This window comes from Muntiacus reevesi, chromosome 3 (genome assembly GCF_963930625.1).
Source record: "Muntiacus reevesi chromosome 3, mMunRee1.1, whole genome shotgun sequence".
Lineage (NCBI taxonomy): Eukaryota > Metazoa > Chordata > Mammalia > Artiodactyla > Cervidae > Muntiacus > Muntiacus reevesi.
Genome location: NC_089251.1, coordinates 90,014,404 through 90,039,637, shown reverse-complemented (window position 1 = coordinate 90,039,637; position 25,234 = coordinate 90,014,404). Strand labels below are relative to the sequence as shown.

The 25,234-nt window shown below is 36.8% G+C and overlaps 1 protein-coding gene across 2 annotated transcripts in view; it reads left to right on the top strand.

The window, feature by feature from the left end:
• Positions 1–25,234, top strand: part of EXOC6B (exocyst complex component 6B) — a 669,652-nt gene that overhangs the window by 116,048 nt on the left and 528,370 nt on the right. The window lies entirely within an intron of this gene.

The following is a 25,234-nucleotide window of genomic DNA, read 5'->3' as shown; positions in this document are numbered from 1 at the left end:
GTCAGATTTTCGGTCTCAGCTATTCTTTTAGGTATTTGATTCTTTTTTTTTTTTTTTTTTTGTATTTTTATTTTTATTTATTTATTTTTATTTTTATTTTTATTTTATTTTTATTTTTTTATTTTTTTATTTTTCAGTGGGTTTTGTCATACATTGATGTGAATCATCTTTTAGGTATTTGATTCTGTAAAAGAGATCTGCCTGTTGGAAATCCCTTTCCTAAGAGAATACAGATATTCTTTTCCCCTTTCTCCTTTAAAATTTTTTTATTATTATACTTTGCAAAGTGGAAAGTTTAAAATTAGTTGATGATAAACTTTGATGGAAATAATCATATTGTGTCTTTTTTTTTTTAGTGATGTAGAAAAAATTAATCATTGGAAATATGCTTTGGCTTTGCTGTGTATATTTTGAGTACAGGAATGAAAATATCTTGTAAGACAAGTCTTAATTGTGGTTGAAAATTTTTTACTAACCTTTCAAAATATTGAAGAGTAGAGTTGCTTTCTCTAGGCCTTTGCTTGAGAAATTCCTTGCTTTTTCTAGGCCTTTGGTTGAGAAATTCCTTCGGTTTTGAAGTAAAAGAGATTCCGTGAAGAGTATTATTATTTCATTTAATGAGATTATCTGTCTCTCCCCCTAATTATCTGAAGAAATTATGGCCTAGGGCAGGGAAGTGATTTGCTCAAGTTCAGCTTATAAAGGTCAGATCCTGTAGTATAGAATTCAGATTAGATTGAGGTGAATTTATCTGCTGTGTTATTCAGTCTGTGTAAACTGTTAGCTGTTGGCTGTATTTTTGTCATTTAAAGAAATGGTGATGAAATCTTTTGTGAATTCAGGACTTTTTAATTAATTGAGGACCCTTTATTCCTCCTATAATATTTTTCATCTCAAGTATAGCTCTTATTGCATGTATTACTATCTTATGCTATAATATCCTTGAGTAAAGATATCTTACACATTTAAAAATCTTCTGTAGTCCCTAAAAAGTAAGGAAAGTGGGAGGGAGAGAAACTACCACATACCCACATACTTTGTACATGTAGGTGTTCAATAAATATTTGTTTGAATTCATGGATGTTGGATTAAAGGGAGAGGTTATGGTTTATTTCTTTCTTATGTCAAGTCCAAAATAATGTTTCTGATTTGTGCTGGTTTTCTTTGCAATGGATATTTAAGAAATGTCTCCATTATATGGCTCTGTCATTTTTAATATGGTTTTGAAGATTGCTGCAGAAGGGGAAAGACCAAAGAGTATTGGATGTGGTAGGGTTTTTTTTTTAAGAAGCTTGTTTATTTTGTTCTTAGCACACATTTTTTAATTTATTTTTCTTTTTGTTTGTTTCTTTGGCTGTTCCCTGTGGCATGTGGGATCTTAGTTCCCTGACCAGGGATCAAACCCTAATCCGTTGCACTGGAAGTACAGAATGTTAACCACTAGACCACCAGTGAAGTTCCTGTGGTAGGGTTTTTTTGGGCTAGGCATGGAGGTGACACATCATCACTGCTACACTGATTTCATTGGCCAGAACTTAAGAATATGGCCATACCAACCTGCAAGGGAGACTGGGAATATAATTTCACTCTAAGAGAAGAACGCAGTTTTGGTGAATAGCAGCTAGTCTCTGGCACAGTCTGCTCTTTGGCTCATCAAATATGTCTTCACTCTTCCTTTCATCCATACAACATGTCTGTCCCTTCCCTAAGGAATACAACCTAATATCCCATCTAGTTACTACATCCATCTCAAAGAATGGTGTTTTCCAGGGACGTTCAGTACTCTCCATCAGACCCAGATGTGGCTCTTCAGTGGGCTGATGACCATGGAGAAGCTAGAACAGAATAGCTACAACAAAAAACTTCCATTTAGAAATCGGAAGAACAGGACATGTACAGTATTCCCTGTTTCGTATCAAATCATCTCGTCTTTTTGGGTCATCATTGGGAAATGTTTCTGAATTAGTAACAGGGGAACTTCCTTGCTTAGATGTTGGCTCTCTGGAAAGAACTCCTATGCTGCATCGTAGTTTTTCTTTGCCTATTTTTTTTCCTGTGTACATTTCTGAAGTGTGTGCTGGGGAATTGACATTCATTTGAATACTTCTTTTTCTCTCTGTAGATGTACATATACAGCTAGACTTATATCTACAACCACATTTATATCTCTGTGTATCTTTCAGTGCCTGCTTTCTGCTTCTACAAGTTTAGGAGCCCAACATTTGTTTTAATGTTCTGAACAAAGATTTATTTAGTCCAGATTTGTGGGTTTTTGGCATTATAGTTACCTCAAAACTTAGTAGACCTCTGATCTGTTTGTTTTCAGTAGGTTCTGTTTAGATATTGTACCCAGTGTTCTTTTCTAAATATAATTTTCGGGAATGATTTTTTTCTTCTTCCCTGTTTGGAGAGGTAGTGGAATTGGGGGAGAATAACTCTTACCTAATGTCTTTTTTCTTATTTTAATGGCCCTACTTGGAGGTCATATGAAATAATGAGTAAGAAAACCATACCTGAATCTAATTTTTGCCTCAGAATTAAGTTCAACAAGGTTTTCTTTGGACTTAATTGCTCAAACTTTTACCTTCTTTTTCTTTTACTGTTTGGGATCTGTATGTGTTCAGCTTTCTGACCCTCTGAGGCCCAAGTTTCTGGGCTCAGAAATATGGCCCAAATTTTAGTTTGCAAATTGGGAAATTCTGTGCTCATCTCTTTTGTGTAAAACCTTGCTAAAAGCAGAAAGTAAATGCCAATATACACCATAACTCTCTGCATTTACTTATAAAGCTACAGGCCCAGTAGCCACGTGGTATACTTTTTCATTTATTACTGGTTCCCGTCTTACCAGTTTTTTTTTTTTTTTTTGCCACAATATCATAGGGCTCGTCAGGCTTTTGGCTTGCTAAATATATGTTCTTACTGCCTACTACCTGACCTCTAAACTTTTGCCATTTATTTTAGGTTTTTTTGTTATTTTTTGTTATCAACACCATTCTTCAAGCTCTAGTGCTTGTTTCTTTAAATAATGCTACCTCTTATAATAGTTAAGCTCTAAAATCTCACCCTAGAAATTCTGTTTTTTTGCCTGGGTGAAGTCTTAAATGTGTATTCCTGGTGGGGTAGCTCTTCTTCAAGTGACTATGAAGGGATCTGGGACATGTGGCTGTATCACTTCAACATGTGACTTTCAGTGTTATAGCAGTAGGGAAAGGAGTAACAGCATTAGGGTCTTTTTTTTTTTTTTTTCATTGACCAACTTGTAAATGATACATATGACTGCTGCCTACATTACATTGGCTGAAGCTCACACACTGCAAGTGAGGATTGGAAATACAGTTTATCTGTGTGACCGAGAGAAAGAGGAAATAGTTTTGGTGAATAGCTAGCTACTTTGCTACAACCTACTATTATATAGCCTAGAAAAATACATATCTCCATGTTATTTTCCTTTTTTCTTCACAGTTTCATCTCTTTAACATTTCTCCCCTGTATGTTTGCCTTATAATTTATTGATCCAGTTTTTAGCATTGTCTGTGCCGCTAATCATCATTTTTAGTTCAACAACTGCAGTTTTGGCCTTAAAAATATGTTCTTGTCCTTTAAAGAAAAATTTAAGTGGCCTTCTTTAGAATCATACAAGAAAACAGATTTGAAAGTATCAATTTTGATAGTTGATCTAGGCGCTTCTAGCAATTATATAGTACTTTATGCTTTTTCTTGGTGGACATCTCCCTTTTTCTTATTGTACTTACCCTATTCTGAGTTGCTGCATTGATCCATGGTTGAACGTTGTCCTTTGTAAAATGAAATGTTGAAGGCAGTTGGTAGACTGGCTTCTCTTTGGGATATACCATTTAAGCCACCAGAAGGACTCCACCAAATTGGGGTTTAATGAGCAAAGTAGGCTCCAGACATTTATCTGAGATTATAATCTCAAAGTGTTTGTTCAATTTTGTCAAGATATATGATGCAAGAATTACTATTTGAGGATGATGAAAAAATGCCATTTGAGGGATATGTAGTTTTATCAGTTTTTCTGTATTCCAAGTATTATATTGTTTCTGGATAAAGCTTTATCTGTAGGAAGATCTTTGCTTTGGTTTCATGTGGTAGGCAAATTTCTGAGACAGTCCCCAGGATTCCTGTCCCCTGGTCTGTACACCCTGTAAAATCTTCTCCCTTGAGTGTGTGAGCCTAGTGTATAAGGTGAGCACCTTTAAAAGGTCTAGCGGTACAGTTAAAGGTCCATATAGTCAAAGCTGTGGTTTTTCCAGTAGTCATGTATGGATGTGAGAGTTGGACCATAAAGAAAGCTGAGAGCCGAAGAATTCATGCTTTTGAACTGTAGTGTTGGAGAAGACTCTTGAGCATCCCTTGGACTCTAAGGAGATCAAACCAGTCAGTCCTAAAGGAAATCAGTCCTGTGTATTCATCGGAAGGACTGATGCTGATCCTGAAACTCCAATACTTTGGCTACCTGGTGCAAAGAACTGACTCATTGGAAAAGACCCTAATGCTGGGAAAGATTGAAGGCAGGAAGAGAAGGGGACGACAGAGAGTGAGATGGTTGGATGGCACCATCGACTTGATGGACATGAGTTTGAGCAAGTTCTGGGTGTTGGTGATGGACAGGGAAGCCTGGCGCACTTCAGTCCATGGGGTCACAAAGAGTCGGACACAGCTCAGCAGCTGAACTGAACTGAGAGGTTAGATACAGAAAGTAGAGAGATTAAAAACTGCATCTGATGCTTAACTGTTGATCTTGAAGAAACAGATTGCCATGTTTTGGAGAGGGCCATGTGGCAGGGAATTGTAGGCCACCTTGAGTTGCTGAGAGCTATCCCCAGCCAACAGCCAGCAAGAAAATGGGGACCTGAGTTCTACAACCACACGGAACTGAATTCTGGCAACAAATGAGTAAACTTAGAAGACCCTGAGCTCTAAATGAAACCACAGGCCTGACTGACATCATGATTTTAGTCTGGTGAGACCCCTGAACAGAAGACTCAGCACGAACATACTTAACTTCTAATATATGGAAACTCAGGTAATATTTTTGTGTACTTTTAAGTCACTAAGTTTATAGTAGTATATTACACAGCAATAGAAAATTAATACACTTTTATTTTGGTCTTGAATAGAATTACTTTTTACTGAACTGTTCATTTTAATTTTGCCTTTGGATCTAGGAAACAATGGTATAGTCAGTCTGGTTTAAAATGTGTTAAGCTAGGAGTCTCTGAGTCTTTCGGTTGTCTTCCAATATACCTGGGAAGCTGTAGAAAATCTAGAGAATGTACAAGTATGAAACTGTAGGGGAAGCACACTGACTAAACTGCCCACCCTGGCCAGGCTCCATAGTAACCATTTGCATGAGTTATTTTACAATAGGAAGTCCTGGTAAGGAACACGGACTTACTAAGCCACCACCAACTGGAAGAGTCTGGGAAAGGTCAAAAGGAAATGTTACGTGTCCTACCACCTCCCAGAAATCCTTCTCACTGGCATCCATCTTGGCCCAAGGTGTGCACCACCAGGAAGGACCCTGAGTCAGAGTGACTAGCCAAAGACAACCCAGAAACTGATCTGATCGCCCTAAAACCTGAGGCTGCGAACCGTGCGGCAGAGCAGCTCTCCTGGGTCCCTTTCCTTCCGGCTCTCTGCCCAGTTGCCCCTTCCCAGTAGTCTCTTGCTTTGTTAGCACGTGTGTCTCACTGGACAGTTCACTTCTGAGTATTAGACAAGGACCCAGTCTTGGGCCCTGGGAGAGTTTCTCCTTCTTGCCACAAAACCTAGAATAGAAGTTCAATCATATACTGGAATCTGAGGAGGAATTTTGAAATTGTTCATTCTACTGTTTATTGCCATTTTGAATTTTAAGTTAAGCAGTTTTATTTAAAAAAAAAACAAAAAAACCACGTTCATCTTCCTGTATATCTCTTAACATGAATTAGATTGAAAGCATTTAATGGACCCTCCTGTGAGTTCTGCTATAAGAAGTAGAGCTATCTTTAAAGCAAGTAGAAAAACCTTCCCTTTTGTCCTATCCCATGTTCTATGTTGATATTCTTACAGTGTGCTTCCAGAATACTGTGTACGTCTTATTTTGGAATAATCAATTTAGCTTGACCTGATTTTATAAAAAATGTCTAAAGTAGTTCTTTGTTAATTGTATACTGTTTTTTAGTTTTCTTTATGAAATTGATTTCTGTAATTCACTTGTTATGGAATTGATTTGTGCAGGAGAGAAGTTCTGTATTTGTTATTTTGATTAGTTTGCCTTAGGCTTTGTGGGACTAAATAACATTTGTAACATAAACATTCTTGGCTAGGTTGATTTCTATGTGAAGTCCTTTAACAAAAGGAAGAATTTATTTACTTTTAAAATTCTAACTTGGCTTTGCCAAATTATATGGGTTATATAACTGATGGTTAGAAAAGGAACTGGTTGCTCATAAAAGAAATTGAAGGCTCCCAGGCATTCTTCCTTTAGTAACTAGTTTTAAAGAAACTGATCCTTGGATAAGATTAGTTTTCACCATGGCTCTTTCTGTAGTCTTCCGAAGTGGCCCAGTGGTAAAGAATCCGCCTGCAATGCAGAAGATGTGAGTTCAATCCCTGGGTAGGAAAGATCCCCTGGAGAAGGAAATGGCAACCCTCTTCAGTATTCTTGCCCGGGGAATCCCATGGACAGAGGAGCCCGGCAGGCTGCAGTCCATGGGGTCTCAAATAATTGGACATGACTACGTGACTGAGCACACTCATTCACACAATTCTTTCAGCCTTTGACTTCCTTTGGTTAAATCTTGGCTGTGGCAAAATGAGCTCTTTTATTTATTGTGTAGAACATCTTTTGATTTAGATCAGGCATGGTATTACCAGCTGAGTTCATATAGGCATGTAATGCCTGCCAAGGAAAAGTACTGCCATTGAAACCTCTTTTGTGCTGGGTGCTCTGCAAAACTTCCACAAAATATGGTCTTTGGAGTCAAAGAAGATGATGCTCACCTAGTTGGTGTTCCAGGATTTACTTTTATTCTCTTTTCTTCTTGATTTTGGTGTTTATGTATTTGTGCAGTTTCTTGCTCCTTACTCTTTGATAATACAGATGGTAGGGTGGGGGAACATGGACCTGTAAAAGAGGGATTCTTGAAGTCGGAACCAGTCGGAGTAGCTTATGCTAGATCGTACAATGTTAGAATCTGAAGAGGATAGTAGGCATTTAAGTTTACTGTTCAGTAATATGATAATTAACAGATAGATTTGAAGTTTGGGTTAGACTCCTGGATTTGCCATTTGCTAGCTGCATGACAGTGGGCAATTTACTAAACAAAACATTCAGCCTTCACAGCTCTATAGTTAGAATTTTTAATCTTCTCTTCAAAGATGTGGAAACATTTAGGCAGCTCTATAGTTAGAATTTTTAATCTTCTCTTCAAAGATATGGAAACGTTTAGGGAAATCAAGGACTTAGATTAGTCCTAGGCTTATAATATATGTTAAGTTGAAAAGAAAGAACCATCCTAGATGAATGGTGAATGTAAATAGATTCTAAGAGTGTGGAGAAAGAGAAGATAAACTTGATGATTGAAATACTTTTAATTTTATTCCTAAAATTCAGTTTTCTGTCACAATTGTCAACCTTGAATTAGATTTCACTTTTAAACATTTTTTCTCCTTCCAATAAAAATTATTTCTATTATATATACTTTTAAAATATTTTGCACCTGATTTCAGTTAAAAAGATGAACGTTAAATTTAAAAGGGCAGTGACTTGTTTATAATAGCCAGGACATGGAAGCAACCTAGATGCCCATCAGCAGATGAATGGATAAGGAAGCTGTGGTACATATACACCATGGTATATTACTCAGCCGTTAAAAAGAATTCATTTGAATCAGTTCTAATGAGATGGATGAAACTGGAGCCCATTATACAGAGTGAGGTGAGCCAGAAAGATAAAGAACATTACAGTATACTAACACATATATACGGAATTTAGAAAGATGGTAACGATGGCCCTATATGCAGGGCAGAAGAAGAGACGCAGAAGTACAGAACAGACTTTTGAACTCTGTGGGAGAAGGGGAGGGTGGGATGTTTCGAAGGAACAGCATGTATATTATCAGTGGTGAAACAGACCACCAGCCCAGGTGGGAGGCATGAGTCAAGTGCTCGGGCCTGTTGGGCTGGGAAGATCCAGAGGAATCGGGTGGAGAGGGAGGTGGGATGGGAGACCGGGATGGGGAATTCGTGTAACTCTATGGCTGATTCACATCAATGTATGACAAAATCCACTGAAAAAAAAAAAATAAAAGGGCAGTGACTTGATTCATGTTGCATGAAAGAACATAGAGAATTTATTTCTTAAATCTGAGGACAATATTGAGGCTTGATTTTGAGTTTTCTTCAGGATAAAAAGGAAACTATGGTGTGTGTATGTGTGTGTAAATATAATAAATGTATTATTTATTTGCTTTGACTAAGCAAAGCATGCTAGCTTATTAGGAGAAATTTTTCTATTATCAAAGGCAAATTGTCATATGGGTTCTCAATATAATTTGTAAACATGGCCTCATACTGTGCTCATCATAAATAGACCATTAATTTAGAGAAACAGCAGCTATTGCAATATTTATACCATCTCTCACAAATATGCTACATATATACATATAATATACACACATATATATGTTTCAGTTATTTTAAGATTAAATTCTTTTTGAAAATATTCCTTTTACTGAGCCTTGGCTTATACCGGAGAGCAGTAATACTTAATTTAAAACTGTATGGTATCATAAGAATAAACTGATGAGTAGAATAGAAATACAGAAATTGACCCAAATATATAGTATGTGGATTTAATAAGTGATAAAGGTAGTGTTAGAGGCGTAGACACAAACAAGTTAGCGTTATGCCATAAAGTTGTAAAGTACGTTTCCTCAGTAAACCTTATTGGCAGAAAGGTCAGCGCAGTGCACAAAAATACCATCTTCCTGTCTTTCTGTGAAGGACTCTGATGGGTTCTACCTTGCACTACAGGCAACAGCATATGCCTCAGGAGAAGGGCTCTGCCCTTTTATTATTGATCGGGAAGCTGAGAGAGGGGACCATCTAGTCAGTATGTACTAGATGGCTCCTTGTTGGTCAGAGAGATGATTTGACTAGGAGAGTTCTCATATCAATGCCACTTAGATTAGCTTGAGAGACCTAGTGTTCTTCAGATGAACTTACTCAGTCTACTGAAGTAGTACATTGCTAAGCTTTGTGAATGGGAAAGGTAGAGAGCTACTTGGGCCTCCAAGGTGGCATCTCATAGCAGGAAGGAATGCCGTTAGTGCGATTGCTGCTTTACGTATCTGTCTTCCCAAGCAGGTTATGGTCTCTGTAAGGACAGAGTATGTTTTTTAGCTTTGTATCTTCAGCACCTTTCTAGCACAGTGTTTGGTCATAGGAGATAGTTAATAAATTAATTGATTACTCTTAATTATGTATTTAATTAAATTTAATGTACCTATACCTTAACATTTTTCAGGTAAACTACCCTTTTTGATATTCTAAGGTATGTTCTAAGATATATTAGATATTCTAATATATATTCTAATATATATTAGATATATTAGTTATTATTACATATTATTAATAGATATTATATTAATTATTATATATTTATTATATAATTATATAATATATGACATATTATATAGTATAAATATAATGTGTTATATATTAATAATAATTATAGTTATTATTAATATATAATATAATATATTAATTATTATTAGATATTCTAATATATATATTCTAATATATATTCTAATTAGATATTCTAAGGTATATTGATATTCTAAGGTATATTCTCTTATTCCAATTATATTCTTAACTATATGAAAATACCTAAAGTTGCTCTTTGAATGGATTTTGAAACTATCTGAAAGTTCTGTGGAGGTGCTATAGAGTGATCAAATTAACTTCTTAATAAAGATAATGTGTTGAACACATACATTTCTGTCTTCTGCCTCTCATAAAAACAATAGCCAAGGAAAGTTAAAATAATTTTTTTTTAAAAAGCATGAGCTTCAAACATAAAGAATATAGAAGAGAAGGTGACAGCACAGTTTTTGGAAATTGGAAAGTAAAAAGATGTGTGAAAATTGTCCTAGCATATCCAAGAAAACTCAGTCCTAAATTGGTAGTAGAAGAAACTGAGAACAGTCTAGTTTTAGGGTTTTGCAGAACCTCTGTGTTTAAGAAGTTTCTCACCTTAAGGAAAGGGGGGTAAAATTGATGCCCAAAAAGAAAGATTGGTTGAATGTCTATTTAAGAACCAGTTAGACACAACCATTGGTTGAGTGTCTATTTCAGAATCAGTTAGGATTCCTCCCTTAACTTTTCTTGCCAGTTGACTACCTGATCCCATCTCTAGCAGAAGACTAGAGAACAATAGACACAAACTGAAAACAGCAAGTTTATATCCTAAATATTGAGATTTATCCTAAATCTCACAGCCCTCCTTTCTGATTTCGTTTCTAGAACCAGACTTAACACCCTTCAGGTGTGAGACTGGAAGATAATCTGAATACTCTGAATAATATAATTAACCCAAGAGAAGTGTCCTAAAGATATGTCCACTGGGTATTCACCAATAAAAAGGGCAAGTCAGATCACTTTGAAGGTCACAGTTGATTAGACTAATAATGTACAGCTAGAGAAATTTCAGTTAGACTTTTTAGTTTCCCAAATTAAAATTTGAGCAGATGGCTAAGGATCACCAGATACTTGAAAAGAGATTCTGACATGAAAACAGAGTCAGAACAAATGTACAGAGAAGCAGCATGAAGAAGATAGAGACTGTGCAGGAAGAGGAAAACCTGAAAGGCAAAGTGAAACAAACCATCATCAGGAGCATTAGAAAGGTAAGAGAAAGTAAGTTACATGGCAGAAGCAAGGTCAGAATGCTACATAAAAGGAGAAGAGCAGGGAACAGCAAGAATGTTTAAAAATTAAAAATATGGCAGCTGAAAACACTTAAAGGAGGGTTTGGAAAATAAAGCTGAAAAAGTCTTTTAGAGAGAAGAGTAAAAAGAAAAAGAGATAAAACATGGGAAATAGAAAAGATAAAAGAATATTAGGGAGTCAGTCCAGGAGATCTAAAATAGCATTTGAATACTAGGTATTTTAGAAAAAGGAAGCGAAAAAGAAGGGAAGAAATTCATCCTAGAAATAATACAGGAAATTTCCCCAAATTCTATTAATAAGACACAAACAAGCAAATTAAAGGACCTACCAAGTGTCTAACAAAAAGAATGAAAGTAGACTTACATCAAGGCATATTGTAAAATTTCAGAAACCAAAGGACAAAGTGAAAGTCATAGGTGTCTTTAGAGATTATAGGCAGTATCTTACATGCCTGTGAATTACATTCATACAGTTATAATAATTAAATGCTAATGCTAAAAGTTAGCATATCTAATTAATCCATTGATTTATCTGTGTTGTAGAGGGATGGGTGAATGGACACTGCCCAGGTATGTGGTACTGGTGTGTTAACATGAAAGAGACCTAAACCCCCTTCTTCCATGGTGGAAAGTCAATGATAATGCTTAAAACTAAATTGTAACAGCCAAGAGGTAGAAACAACCCAGCTGTCCATTGACAGGTGAATGGATAAGCAAAAAAAGGTGCAATATTGTTTCACCTTAAAAAAGGAAATTTTGACACATGCTGCAACATGGATGAACCTTAAAGACATTATGCTAAGTGAAATAAGCTGGGCATGAATGGACAAATTCTGTTTAGTTCCACTTATCTGAGGTTCCTGAACTAGTCAAATTCATACAGACAGAAAGTAGAATGATGGTTTCCAGGGCCTAGTAATAAAGGGAATAAGGAGTTAATGTTTAATGGGTACAGAGTTTCAGTTGGGGAAGATGAAGAGTTTCTAAAGATGGTGGTAGTGATGGTTGTACAACAATGTGAATGTACTTAGTACCACAGAACTGTACAATTAAAAATGGTTAAAATGGAAAATTCTGTGTCATAAATCTTACCACAATGAAAAAGGATCTAAAGAAACAGGCAGTAGCACACTTAAGCATGGTGTATGGAGATAAAGAGGGGTTGCTTCTCGGGAGCAGGGCTTGGGGGATAGAGGAGAGGAGAAAACAGTTCTTTTTCATAATAAGTCTTTGTGTATAATTTAACTATGCATAAATTTGCACATATAACTTAGATAAGATATATTGAAAAAAAAAAGAACAGAAACTTAAGTCAGATTTGGTATATGTGTATAATAGGAGAGATCAGTCCTGGATGTTCATTGGAAGGAGTGATGCTGAAGCTGAAACTCCAATACTTTGGCCACCTCATGCGAAGAGTTGACTCATTGGAAAAGACCCTGATGCTGGGAGGAATTGGGGGCAGGAGGATAAGGGGACGACAGAGGATGAGATGGCTGGATGGCATCACCGACTCGATGGACATGAGTTTGAGTAAACTCCAGGAGTTGGTGATGGACAGGGAGGCCTGGTGTGCTGCGGTTCATGGGGTCTCAAAGAGTCGGACACGACTGAGCGACTGAACTGAACTGAACTGAACAGAACTGATAATAGGTAGGGTTTGCTGGTGGACTGGATATGAGATAGTAAGTGTTATGACTGTCAGGTACAAAGGAAGTGTTCCCTTATTTAAGGGATTATTTACGCTTATTTATGGCATTATTGATTTTCCTTTCTGCTTTATGTGGGTAATTGAGGAGTCTAAAGAATCAGCTATAGCAAGATGGAGAAGGAATTATGTGTTAGATGTAAATTAAATGATTCCATTCAATTCTCTGTTGTATTATGTGCCTTATTAAAGAAGTGAACAGATAAGTCTGATATAATGGACAATAAAGCAAGTGTTTTTTTTAAATAATATAAAAATCTTAAAAGTGATGATTGTTGTTGAGTTGCTATGTTGTTTCTGACTCTTTGCTTCCCCATGAACTTCAGTGATGATAAAGATGGCAAATTTGTGGTAACCAAAATGATCCTTTCCCCTTGCCTTGAATTCTTAAGATAAAAATTAACCCTTGTTCAGAAGAGAATATGAGGTCTTCAGCACTCCCCTTTGGTTGCAAAATGTTACACTACCATACCCCTGCCACTATTGCAGGCTCACATGCATTTCATACTTGGTTATGTGTTCTGATGAGTGAAGAGTCCTTATGCTGCTGCAGGAAAAGATGGGGAAAGAGGGAATTAAGAGAGCAGTGAGGGAAAATATTTCTGATAAGTTAGCATACATATAATTTGGCTTGGCCTCAGAGTCTTGTGGGAGAGAGCCAGTAGCCTCATTATTATCAATATTTCATTGGGAAACTTTCTGCTAAATTTAAGATAAAGGAGAATGGCCTACAGTATGAAGTTTTTCTTGGAGGGTTTGTATAGTAACTGAACTTCTTTCCATTACAATGCTCCTAGGATTTCCTGCAGCCTCCAAGTATCATGAATAATTGTGCTGCACTAGTGTGGAAATGAAATTCAGATCATTGAACTCACTTTTGAATTGAGCTTGAGAGCAGTCCTTTAGATCTTTAGTTGTGAGGTGAAAATGAATTGATCTCATTGACATAAATAAGATGTTTGCTGTTTGTGTTTTTATTATATAATTTAGCCTCTGAAACATGCAAGGATATGAAAAGTTATTTAAAATGATGCCTTAAATATAATATGAAAATATACAGCTGTTAAATATTACTATACAGGGGGCCAAGAACAGCCACTTTATTATCTTTATTATCAGATTAAATTTATTTATTGTTATTAATTTTTGAAAAAGCCTTTATTTGTTTACTTATTTTTGACTGGGCCATGCAGCTTGCCCAGATCCCTGGCAGTGGAAGTGCAGATTCCTAAGCACTGGACTGCATGGGAGTTTCCATTACCAGATTAAGTTTAGGTCTGGTCAGATACAACCTCTGTCTGCCTTTCTAAAAGATGAATGGAAGCAAGATACATTTTTCGTCTCATAGGAATGAACTATTAAAGTTTATGTTTAATAGGCAGTGTTCCCTCATTATAAGTCTGAATGAACTAGTATTCTTGTATTATATCTATTTATAAGCTTACTCTGCTTCAGTTCAGTTCAGTCACTCAGTTGTGTCTGACTCTTTGTGACCCCATGGACTGCAGCACGCTAGACCTCCCTGTCCATCACCTAATCCTGGAGCTTGCTCAAACTCATGTCCATCGAATCAATGATGCTGTCCAACCATCTCCTCCTCTGTCATCCCCTTCTCCTCCTGCCTTCAGTCTTTCCCAGCGTCAGGGTCTTTCCCAATGAGTCAATTCTTCACATCAGGTAATCAAAGTATTGGAGCTTCAGCATCAGCGTCAGTTGTTCCAATGAATATTCAGGACTGATTTCCTTTAGGATTGACTAGTCTGATTTCCTTGCAGTTCAGGGGACTCTCGAGTCTTTTCCAAGACCACAGTTCAAAAGCATCACTTCTTTGGCTCTCAGCTTTCTTTATGGTCCAACTCTCACATCTGTACATGACTACTGGAAAAGCCATAGCTTTGACTAGATGGACCTTTGTCGGCAAAGTAATGTCTCTGCTTTTTAATATGCTGTCTAGGTTATGTATGGATGGTGTTTTCTCAAGGCAGATATAACAACTGCATGATTGAAGCACAGAATATACCTTTTAAAACGAAGACTTTTTGACGATTTAGACGTCTGCCACGTGTGCAGCGTGTGGTAGAGCCAAGCTTGAGGTTTGGATTTAGAGCCCTTCCCAAATCCCTGTAGTGTGCCCTTTGACCTTAAGGATCAGTCTTACTGGCCCTGGAGAAATCCAGTTAGGAATTCCTAGGATTGTTGTGCTCTCAGTGAGTTCTTTATTCTTGCATCCTCTGCCAGATGTTCTCTTTACTGAGCACGAAAACTCCTTCAAAATCATGGTAAGGCAACTGGTATGTGAGGAAATAGAAAGTAATGGCGAGGGAACTGGTATGTGAGGAGACAGGAAGAGAAAGAAATACTCACATTTATACAGGAGGGCCAAGATGTGGACCTAAGGATGTTCTAGAACAAGAGGAATCTGTTTTGTCACATCCTTCTAAATCTCCCTGCTGAAAAGTTTTAGCAAGTAAACCTCAAGTAGCTTTACAATTTAAAAAGTTGCATACAATAAAATCTTTTTTGTTGTCGTCCATAAGTTTTTTTAACAAGCATAGATTGATGTAAGCACCATGACAAACAGAACAGTTCCGTCATCTCTCCAAGTTCCTTTGTGCTCCCTCTTTGTAGTCAAATCTCTCTCTTCCTAATTCCTGGCCATTGTTCATGAAGTTTATCAAAAGTACAGGGTAGGAAGCACATGGAACAGATAATGAGACTACCAGAAACTTTTTAGTTAATTAATTATTGCTGATTTTTATCTCACTGATTGAGAATGTGGCATCTCTCAATCCTTCTTATTTAAGGTCTCAGCACAGAAATGAACCCCAAACCAAAAACACAGGAAAATGAAATTTTTGTAATTGAATAGTGACAGGTGACCACCTAACTTGTTGCTTTTTCTAGGTCTATGTGGTTCTATGCTTTAGAGGTTTTATGACCTTTGACTGTAGTGGGATGTGATTCTTTCTGTCTTCATTAGAAGGTGAATGGTTACACGACTGCACCAAGCTGGCTAGGGAATAAACACTGGACTGGGAGTTTGGAAAGTGGTTAGATCACTGGAGCTGAAGTTTTCACTCAGACTCTCTGTTCTTTGTAAGTGACTTCTGAACAAAGCAATGGCAAAGATTTTATACTGTAAGCTGAAAGTTTTCAACTGACTACATTTTATTTGTTTTGAAAGCTTGCAAAAAAAGTTATTTTGTTGAGAGTTCAGGCTATTTTACCTTCCTGGCATAACTTTCTAATTGTACATTTACAGCAAATTTAGAACAGTTTTCAGTGATTACTTCTGTGTGTGCATGCAGAGGAGACAATGCTCTACAGGTTAGGGAAGTTGTTTGAGGGGAGAAAGAAAAGACCGTGTCAGGCTGTGATGCCTACGTGTGTGTTTGCTTAAACTCAGAAGTCAGCCAACCATTGAGGCCTCTAGTGTGGTTAGCTATTAAAACAGAACAGTGATAATGGATCTTTATATAAATGTTTAAGTACTTGGAAATTTTTAAAAATTGAGAAAATTCTGCTTTAGAGAAAATCAGGGTGGGCTGTCAGGGGAGATGATTATACTCTATACCAGTGAGATGTTAATGAGATTGGGAAGGAAGTAGGGAATTTAAGAGCTCTTATTTTTAAAAAGTCTTACAGTGCCAATGCTTAAGATGTGTTCTGTGGCACACCACCATAAATCACAGGGGACTGACTTGCAGAATACTAGGTAATAAAAGGGATCTGGGACAGGTGTTTGGAGGAGGGGAACCTAAAGCTAGGATAGAGTCCAGGAAGTGGAACTGAGATGATAATCATTTACTGGCATTTTCTCGAGGGCATGTGTCTGAATTAGCTTCATCTTTTTGTTCCCATAGAACCTAGCACACTGCATTGTGTAGCCTTGGTATTCTACACATTTTTATTATATATGTTTAATACATACACTTTTTTTCCCTTTGGCAGGGCACTTATGCATTTAAGGACAGAGAATTTTCATGGATATTGTTAAGAGTTTTAATATTTTCCTGGTCTTCTTAGACTCTTAATTTGCTGATGAAACTGTTGACTGTTATGTTCAGCTTCGATATCTCAGGATGCAAATTGTCTTGGAGTCCCAGGTGAAGTTTTTTCACTTAGGTATAATTTTATCTTGATTCTCCACCAGTGAATATTTCTCACTTTTGTGCTTTTTTCCTCCTGGAAAAATATGCATAATATAAAATTTACCTTTCTAAAATAATTTTTAAATATACAGTTTTGTGATATTAAAAGGTACATTCACATTGTTGTGCAACCATCACCACCATCCCTCTTCAGGAATTTTTTGTCTTCTGAAACCTAAACCCTGTAACCAGTGAACTAAAAGCTTACAATTTGTGCTTTAGTACTGAAGGAACAAATAAAGTCTTCTATATATATACTGAGGAACCTGTGGTCTCTTTGCAGGGAAGAAAAAGAGGCAAAAAGCAAATCTTGAATTCACACAGTAGCTTTTTAATTTAATAAGAAGTAGATAATAGTTCTTGAATTTTTATAGATAGATTTTTCTCTTCTTCAGTTTCCTTAAGAAATTTGTTCAGAAGCAACTACTGGGAGTAACTCTTTTTCTTTCAAAGTATTTCCAGTTTCCTGTGTGTTTATGTGTTGTGTGTGTGTGTGTGTGTGTGTCTTTGATCTAACAAGATGTGGAAAGCTATAGTTTTACTTTAGGTTTTGTTTTTAGTGTTGTCACACTGGCTGGCTTGAGCCATGGTAGTCTTCATCTACTTTTGAGGGTTGTGCCCTTGAATATGGTGACTTTACTGTGGTGTCAGAGAATTTAGGGATGTGGAGGATCTTATTTTTTGGTACTATAATCTTATTTTGTTGACTTAGGCTGAAGTCTGTTATTAATTTTTACCTTTCCCTTGCTTTCCAAGTATACAAACAAGCAAATGTCAAAAAATAGTACAGCCTACTTTCCAACAGAATGACTTCAACTCTCCTCAGTTTGTTAAACATAGGCATCTCCTAGCTCTCTGATGAAGAGGCTATGGTCTAGCTGACATGCCTTTTGTTTTGTTTTTCTTGGTAAGTCTTTGAGCAGAGTTGGTCTTTTAACATTGGAGAAGAGAGCTATCTATAGCAGTAGTTCATAAACATTTTAGAGACAAAAGCTTACCTTTTGAGAATCTATTGGAAGTCATGAACCCTCTTCTCAGAAAAGTTACTGAGTGAATACAAATTTTTCATAAAGTGTCAGAGGATTTGAATACTCTGTGAAATATATCCTTGTGGGAGCCATCTGGACTATTAAGATCCAGTATCTGTATCAGATTCAGTAGTATATTCTGAGATGCTCCATGTTTATTTTCATCATGGTTTGTGAAGAATACATAGTGGAAAAGCTTGAATAAAATTGTAACAATCTCACAGTTCATTTTTATGTCATTTGTGAAATGAATGCTATTTTTACTATAAAACATTGACAAGTAGGTTCAAGATGTTGGTATACTTTTCAGAGTTGCCCAGTATAGACAGTAGATAGGTCTCTCAGAATAAGTTGATCTGTATTGTATACTGTGAAAGTTGGATACAGTTATGTTTTCAGACTTTGGTTTGCCTATGATTTCTCATGTTTCTGTCACTTTTTTTCTTTCTTACTTCTGTTGTATAGGAAGTACAGAAGAACTAGAGAAGGGCAGAATAACAGTGGAAAAAAATTCAGTTTTTGACTTGAAACAGCTAGAGATAGCATAGTATGAGTGAACTTAAAGTTGGTATGTTCAGTATGACAAAATTGGTCATATTCTGTATGACATGAAAAGGCATTTTACTTTGGTGAAGACTAACCTTTTTTCACAGAGAAAATATTCCTTGTTCTGTACGGGTGATCTTCTTAACCAATGTCAGAGAGAAACTGAGGACTTTTAAAGCAGAAGCTCTCTTGACTTTCAAGACTCTTATTTCTTGACTATGTGTCTCCACCATTCTTCATTGCTTCAACTTCAGTTTCAGAGGAAGAGGCTATTCCTCCTGTTTAAGACTATTCCTTCCACTTGCGCTCAGTTCTGTTTCTTTTTTCTGTCAAATGTTTCGACTTTCTCTTCCTTCCTTTTTTTTGTTTTTCTCCAATCTTACCTTTCCAGTGACTGCTTTCAGTTTACATTTGACGTGCTCAGGTCTTCCTTTCATTGGCCACACCGCTGTATTTCCTCTTCATGTCGCCAAACCAGTCAGTGCTCTTCTTCCACATTTCCTGTCTCATTGAAAGATACCATTGTTCATCCAAGAAAGGAATTTGCCATGCTAAGGATTTTGATAGCTGGGTGGTGTTCTAAGTGTAATCAGTAGTGTAGTAAGTAAAATATTGTGGGATGAGGGGAGTATACATATATTTTAAGGTAAAAATGCATTGTATTAGTAAAAGCAGAATATTGGAACTATGGAAATTCTTACTTCTTGGGATAGTTTGGAACTTGTAATGTTGGGAAGTAGTGGTGGACTAAATAGTGGAGCTCTTTTTCCAACTTTTACTACATGTATTAGTGCGTGACAGCTAACTGAAGGTTTTTCAAAAAATTTGGTACCATCATCTTCAAAAGAAAGAACATTTATATCCACTAGCTGTATATTTGTAAATATAAGTTATATGTATATATTAATTTCAGTAGTAGTATACATATGGTTCTAAACTTTTTGATTATGATTATATACCTCCAGTAAAACTTTTTGTGTATGTATGCATTATACATGTATATGTTATTTATTTAAAAGTGGTCTACATATGTACTACTCTTATTAGCTACTATTTCTAGTTAGGGAGAGATTCATTGTTAACAATGTGTTTAAATCCCCCTTTTAGATAGTCATTATTATAATTTCAAATTTGGGGTGTTATTTTCTGTCAGATTTACTTTGATCATCCTTATGTTTGCCACAGGGCTTCCCTGATGGCTCAGTGGTAAAGAAGCTGCCTGCTATGCGGGAGATGTGGATTCAATCCGTAGTGTCGGCAAGATCCCCTGGAGGAAGACATGACAACCCACTCCAGTGTCTTGCTTAGAGAATCCCATAGACTGAAGAGCTTGGCAGGCCACAGTCCGTGGAGTTGCAAGGAGCTGGATGCAACTGAGGCGACTGAGCATGCTTGTGTGCACATTTGCCACATAATATATTTGATGGGGAGGTCTTACCCGATGTATCAGTTGTCTATTTCTCTTAACAAACTACCTCAAAATGTAATGACTTAAAAATAATGCTTACATATTTTTTCTTTTTTAAAATGTTTATTGAGTGGCATCATAGTGGAGCTGATGCTTAAAATAGAGATTGGTTCATGTTAATTCTTGGCTTTTTTTTTTTTCTTGGCTGAGCCACATGGCTTCTGGGATCTTAGTTCCCTCACCAGAAATGGAACCTGTGCCCTTGACAGTGAAAGCATGGAGTCCTAACCACCAGACCTCCATGGAATTCCCTGATGTATTTTTTCTTATGATTCTGTGCATTAGCACCTCACACTGGGCACAGCAAGGGAATTTATCTGCTGTCTTCACCTGGAAATCACTTATGTGGCTGGCTGGCAGTTGGTGCCAGCTGTTGTCTTGGTTCTGTACCTGAACTGCATTCTGACCGCCCTGCCACCCCCTCCCCCACCCCCGCCGCCAAGTAGGCTAAACTGTGCTTCCTCATAGCATGGTGGTCTTCCCAGTAGCATTCCTCATAGCATGGGTTCAGACAGAGAAAGAGAGCTGAAGCTGCTAGGCCTCTTAACACCTGGACTCCAGAATTTGGCAATGTCCATCACTTTCTGTTAGCCAAAAGCAAGTCACAAAGCCAGTCCAGATTGAAGAGAGTGGAGAAATGGTCTCTATATCTTGATAGAAGCAGCAGAATCACATTGCTAAGGGACATGCACACAGGCAGGCTTGATTCACTGGGGACCAGTATTAAATGTGCTTCCCAGGTGGTGCTAGTGGTAAAGAACCCGCCTGCCAATGCAGGATGTTGCAAGAGACACAGGTTTGATCCCTGGGTGGGGAAGATGCCTGGAGGAAAGCAGGGCAACTCACTCCAGTATTCTTGCCTGGAGGATCCCATGGACAGAGGAGCCTGGCAGGCTACAGTCCATAGGATCACAGAGTCGAACATGACTGGAATGACTTAGCATGCATAGCTTGCAATATTATAATGGTCTTACTGCACTAGGATGCAGATAGGTGTTAACCTTGTTTATTAGTGTTATTTCAAAGGACCGTGTATATATAGGAATATGCTCAAACTATTTCTACAAGTTTAACTAAAACTAGGTAATATAACCTAACTTTCATATACAGCATATGTAATCTATAATATATCACAATAAACTGAAAGAAAATCAACAAATGACAGTATTACTATCAACCACTCTGTCCTCTTTTTTCCTTAATATATATATTTTGAATTCCATATGTGGTACTTGACTATCAGAGGAAGAGGGTATCAGTGTCATTTCTTAAATGTTAGTAACTTAGTTTCTTTCTTTGTTCTTTTAAAACAAATACAAATATAAGTACTAATGTATTGTTTTTGCATAACCTTGGCGGTAGACACCACCCCACCCTGGAGACCATCGGTCTAACAGATGTGGAACAGTTATGTTCTACAAGCCTGTGTCACTTGTTTATGTTCACCCTGATAGAAGTCAGTGATTCAGCAGGACAGCCTTGCCACTGCACTAGACTAAACCGCAGAGTCCGTCTCAGTGGACCAAGCCAGCTTTCACAAATAGATCATAGATGACACATGAGATAAAGTGTGTTTGTTATTCTGGTTATAAGAGATTAATTGCACTTATGGAAGAGGTAATGTGTTCGTATATTTTGTAGTTGGTGTTTGGAAAAGATCTTTCCAACAGTATGTGTGTGTGTTTTTGAGGGTTTGCTTCAGTAAGTTGGGGAGATAATGCCTTCCATCTCTGCTTTAGTAATTTTCTTTTTTGTTCAATCATCAATGGTAACTTTCCTTTGGTTTCCACATTCAAAGAAATTTAATAGTATTTTAATATATTTTAAACTTGTGTGTAGATGGGAATTGGAAACAAGTATTTATTTCCAAAATATGAAGTTTGTTTTAATCCTTTGTGTCTACAAAACTCAGTTCACAGTTGCACTTTACTGATGTTTGAGAGTTTGCTGATGTTTGAGAGTTTACCTTTTGATATATGATTGTCATATTGTGCTGCTGGAGTTTTGTGCTTTTGCTAAGGAGTTTGCTATTTGAAAAGCTTTGTTACAGTTCTGGTGTACTCACAGCTACTTCTCTTATAGTGTGGTTTTCCGTGTCCTGGTGACTATGGAGAATGCTTCTTCCATGCAGCCAGCAGGATTAACAAATAGCCAAGCTGAACCTAAAGCATTCAGCCTTCTTTCCTGCTTTGACCCCGTAACCTCTCCTCTGGTTGGCAGTGTGCTGGTGTTGACAGTTCTCCTGGTTCAGCCAAAGGTGAAAGATAATTGCTTGTGGAGTAGTGGTTGGGATGGTATGTGTTTTTGCAGCAAGTACCCCCACCCCTGTCCACAGGCAAAGCTTTGGATCTGGTGCACATTTCAAAGCATGTGTTAAACTTTATGTGATACTGATTAAAATAGAGGGCTCCAGGGTGAATTGGCAGAGCCCCACAACTGCATCTGCCAAATGACATACAAAGAAATGTCTTGCTACAAATGGAAGGCCTGAATTCTGTCTATCTTAGCAATATGTAAGCCTACAGAAGGAAAGGTGACTCTGGGCATGTGTACATATACAGTCTGTGGAGCATCCAGGTTTCTTTAGTAACTCCTTTGTTCCTGTGACATTCTAACAGGGGAAAAAAGCCTTTTTATTTTTGTTCTCCTTTAAACAACAACAGCAAAACACATATGGAAATAATAGTTCATATTACCATGTCCTTCAGTTCTCCATTTCCATTGAACATTTATTAAAAACCTAACTTGGACTAAAGACATGGAGATGGAAGAATTATCTACTTTCTGAAGCTAGATTTGAAGCTAGATTTTTGGAATGAGATCCATGAATATAATTGTTGAAGGAAGCAAGCTTTTACAAAGCAGATAAGTTTGTGTCCAGAGGTTTTTAGGTTCAAGGTCTCCTCAGGATTCCTTTCTAAAAAGGAGTATGTATTTTTTATCATGTGCATAGATCATATGTGCATATCATATGTCCCCGAGGGAACATAAACGACATTATTATTGCAGGTCACGTTTCCTTAGACATCTTGCCCTGCTTTTATGACAGAGTTAGGCTAGCGAGACCATCAGTTCTTTAAAGAAATTTAGGCATTTTGGTAGGGACAAAGTAAGGAATTTAGAGGCATAATAAGGGTAAGTGGTAGACCTGCAGGAAGAGTTGAAGAGATTGGTGGAAAGAGGTGGATGAATAAAGAGATCAGTCAGACTTCCAATTCATGGATGAATCAGAGGGAACAATTATTAGGGATTATAAAATGAGGAGTCGGTATGAAAAATCAATGAAAAGTAGCCACAATTATATTGATTTATGGATTTAAATAATGCCACTAAACATTGATGTGTTTTATCACATTCATTTTCTTCTTTGGAAAATGAAGAATTGTTTTATCCTTTGCAGTATCCTTTTGTTTTTCAGAGTGGCCCAAAGATGACTTGGGGACTTACTATAGGATTTGTTATTACCTAGGTCATATTTGCGGAGAAGGCAATGGCAACCCACTCCGGTCTGTACTCTTGCCTGGAGAATCCCAGGGACGGGGGAGCCTGGTGGGCTACCGTCTATGGGGTTGCACAGAGTCGGACACGACTGAAGCGACTTGGCAGCAGCAGCAGGTCATATTTGAGGTGGGGAAGGATAACTTGAACAATTTCACAGGAAAAGAATAGTACTGTGTATAGCAGATCCAGAATTGGGAAAACAATTACATTTTCTTGTTCAGATTGCTTTTACAAATGCTATATAAAAAACAAACATGAAAAAGCAAACATTACATATGGATATATTCCAGTTTTCAAGGTGAGACTATCAGATCTGTTTTGCTTTTAACTGTTTTCTATGATGTATCCCATTTCTTTGTTAAATCAAATTGCATCCTCCCCTCCTTCTCTTGCTTCTCTCATTTCTCCTCCTCTTTTGTCTTTACTCTTGAAACAAGGGTGGAGAATGTACAGGGAACAGAAAAAGAATATGCTGGCTGTTTGCCTGCTATTTTGGAGCTTTTATTGAATTTCATACAGTTTGTTTTCCTCTGGTTTTAAAACTCAGTTTCAGTCATGAAGATACTTATTTCTAAAGAGTATTTTAGATTAAACTTTTGTGTAAGAGTTGTTTCGGGGGTGGGAGATTGGTAATCTGTTTTTCTCTCTGCTAGAGTTTTGGTAGGGTCAAATAGGATTTGCCCTGAGGATATTAGTATTGACTTCATGTAAAAGAAGTTTGAAACCTAAGAGTACCCTTAGTTTCCTCTCCTGGGCTTTTGTAGAATATTTTGCAGAGAGAAAAATGCAACTGGAATGTAGTTAGCCACCAATCTTAGTAGTGAATAGCCACTTCTTTCCAACTATCATTTTAGAGCTTCAAATGGGTCAGTTACCAAATGGAAGCTTCACTTTATATAAAGCAAAATTGATAAAGAATACTATGAAAACAGAAGAGGAAGGTTTACACAGTTCTTTATGTAGTCAAATTTGTAAAACAGAAGGAGGAATAGTAGAGAAGAAATTTGGAACTTGTCAGTAATCACATAGTATTCTTCTTATGTAACACATTCATTTCACTGTTTCATATGTCAGAGATTATACTTGTCTAGAAATATCCCAGAATTTGAATATAGTTTAAAAAAAGTCAAGTTTAATATCTTTATGTTTTATACTTCATTTATTATTTCAGTCAATAAATATCTATTGAGTGTGTGTTGAAAACAAGTCAGTTTAGTTTGTCAGGTGGTGATATTTGCTATGCAGACAAATCAAGCATGGAAGGGGAAAGGTTTAGCTGTTTATTTAGAGGTTGGGTAAAGAATTCAGTCCTTCAATGTTCGATAGCTACTTAAAAATTAATTTTATATATTTAAAATATTCAGTGACTTCACATCAACCAAATAATCATCTTGTTAGAGTAGGCTACCTTTGGGAGGCAGCACTTAATGCTTCTGCTTCTTCAATAGCCCAGATTCTGACTGTAAGCAACTATTTTAAAGTAAATGGGCATATAATTTTGTATTTGTCTTTGTTTTTCATAGTATCTTTGGCTAGTGCAAAGCCAAATACAACAGCAGATCGCCAAATAATAATATCCAGTGTTTAGAAAAGTTCTTGAAACTTTAAAGAAGTTTTTATGCATTATAAATTTATACATTAGGTCAAAAATGGATTTGGATATATTTACTCTTTTTTTCTTTCTTTTTTCTTTTTTAAATTATGAAAATATGATAACACATTTATAGGAGAGTTGGGAAATGCAGAACAAAGTTACATATGGTTCCACTGTATGTTATGGTTGTTTGTTTTAAGTCGATAAATTAAGATTAGTTGGAGTTTCACTATCAGACTCTCAGAAATTGATAGAATGAATGTACAGAGAAATAGAAGAA